The 2,432-nt window shown below is 50.8% G+C and overlaps 1 pseudogene; it reads right to left on the bottom strand.

Moving 5' to 3' along the window:
* Positions 1–547: 547 nt before the first annotated feature.
* The window catches only part of LOC149579021 (25S ribosomal RNA), a 2,253-nt pseudogene continuing 368 nt past the window's right edge, over positions 548–2,432 (bottom strand).

The raw sequence follows: 2,432 nt of genomic DNA, 5'->3' as shown, positions 1-2,432 counted from the left end.
GACTTAAAGAGTCAACTTGGTGGGAGTACTTGGTGGGGTGACTTGATGATGGGACTTCAAGGGTCAACTTGGCGAGGTGACTTGATGAACGGTCCTAAAGAGTTGACTTGGTGAGAGTACTTGGTGTGGTGACTTGATGAAAAGACTTAAAGAGTCAAATTGGTGAGAGTACTTGGTGGGGTGACTTGATGAACACACTTGAAGGGTCGACTTGGTTGGGTGACTTTATGAACGGACCTAAAGAGTTGACATGGTGAGAGTGGTTGGTGGGGTGACTTGATGAACATAGTTAAAGAGTCGACTTGGTGACAGTACTTGGTCGGGTGACTTGATGAATGCACTTGAAGAATCAACTTGGTTAGAGTACTTGGTGGGGTGACTTGATGAACAGACTTAAAGATTCGACTTGGTGGGCCGACCTAGCGGGGTGACTTGATGAACGAACTTAGAGAGTCGACTTGGTGAGAGTACTTGGTGACTTGGTCAAGTCATTTCACAAAGTTGGACTAGAGTCAAGCTCAACAGGGTCTTCTTTCCCCACTGATTCCACCAAGCCCGTTCCCTTGGCTGTGGTTTCGCTAGATAGTAGATAGGGACAGTGGGAATCTTATTAATCCATTCATGTGCGTCACTAATTAGATGATGAGGCATTTGGCTACCTTAAGAGAGTCATAGTTACTCCCGCCGTTTACCCGCACTTGGTTGAATTTCTTCACTTTGACATTCAGAGCACTGGGCAAAAATCACATTACGTCAGCATCCGCAGGGACCATCGCAATGCTTTGTTTTAATTCAACAGTCGAATTCCCCTTGTCCGTACTAGTTCTGAGTCGACTGTTCGTCACCTAGGGAAAGCCCTTCGAAGGGGGCATCCGGCATCTGTCGCTCGATCGGCACGCGACGGCCCACCCTCACCTTGGGAGCAGCCGGGCAGGCCGCGAACAGCCCATGAGTTCGGGGCGCAGACCCCTAGGCCCAGCCCTCAGAGCCAATCCTTTTCTCGAAGTTACAGATCCATTTTGCCGACTTCCCTTACCTACATTATTCTATTGACCAAAGGTTGTTCACCTTGGAGACCTAATGCGGTTATGAGTACGATCGGGCTTGAACGATACTCGGTCCTCTAGATTTTCAAGGGCCACTGAAGGCACACCAGACACCGCAGGACGTGCGGTGCTCTTCCAGCCACTGGACCCTATCTCTGGTTGAATCGATTTCAGGGTGGGCAGGCTGTTAAAAAGAAAAGATAACTCTTCCTGGGGCCCCCGTCGATGTCTCCAGATTTCCTAATTATGCTGCCTGCACCACATCTCGGTTCGAGAATATTAACCTGATTCCCTTTCGATGATCTCGCAAAGTGCGCCCTTGAAATAGGGTTTCCCCATCTCTTAGGATCGACTAACCCATGTCCAAGTGCTGTTCACATGGAACCTTTCCCCTCTTTAGTCTTCAAAGTTCTCATTTGAATATTTGCTACTACCACCAAGATCTGCACCGGGGGCTGGTCCACCCAAGCTCACGCCCAAGGTTTTGCAACAACCCCCATGTCCTCCTACTCATCGGAGCCTGGTGCTTGCCTCGACGGCCGAGTATAGGTTGCACGCTTCAGTGCCATCCATTTTCGGGGCTAGTTGATTCGGCAAGTGAGTTGTTACACACTCCTTAGCGGATTTTGACTTCCATGACCACTGTCCTACTGTCTTAATCAACCAACACCCTTTGTGGGATCTGGGTTAGCGTGCAATTTGGCACCATAACTCGGCTTTCGGTTCATCCCGCATTGCTAGTTTTGCTTACCAAAAATGGCCCACTTGGAGCTCGCAATTCTGTGGCGCGGCTCAACAGAGCATCCGTGCCGACTTACCTATTTAAAGTTTGAGAATAGGTCGAGGGTGTTACGCCCCCGATGCCTCTAATCATTTTCTTTACCTGATAAAACTCGCACATGAGCTCTAGCTATCCTGAGGGAAACTTCGGAGGAAACAAGCTACTAGACAGTTTGATTAGTCTTTTGCCCCTATACCCAAGTTAGATGAACGATTTGCACATCAGTATCGCTGTGGGCCTCCACCAGAGTTTCCTCTGGCTTCACCCTGCTCAGGCATAGTTCACCATCTTTCGGGTCCCAACAGGTGTGCTCGCACTCGAACCCTTCAGAGAAGATTAGGGTTGGTCGGTGGTGCACCCCCCGAGAGGGGATCTCGCTAGTCAGCTTCCTTGCCCAAGAGCCCGGCGTAAAGGTGCACACTTCGCTCCTCGACCACCGCAACGGAAGTGTTTGTGCGACCAGAAGGTCGTGCTTGTGCTGCCGCGATAGCCCGCGCTGGCACATCCCCTGAACCGAGCGGCAGACCGGCTCACACCGTTCTGCATCCAACCGGGGCACATCGCCGGCCTCCATCCGCTTCCCTCCCAGCAATTTCAAGCACTCT

This window comes from Cupressus sempervirens, chromosome 1 (genome assembly GCF_028749045.1).
Source record: "Cupressus sempervirens isolate cs-2001-9-10 chromosome 1, ASM2874904v1, whole genome shotgun sequence".
NCBI lineage: Eukaryota > Viridiplantae > Streptophyta > Pinopsida > Cupressales > Cupressaceae > Cupressus > Cupressus sempervirens.
Note: the sequence above shows the minus strand (reverse complement) of the source record. Positions and strands in the feature narration are given on the sequence as shown.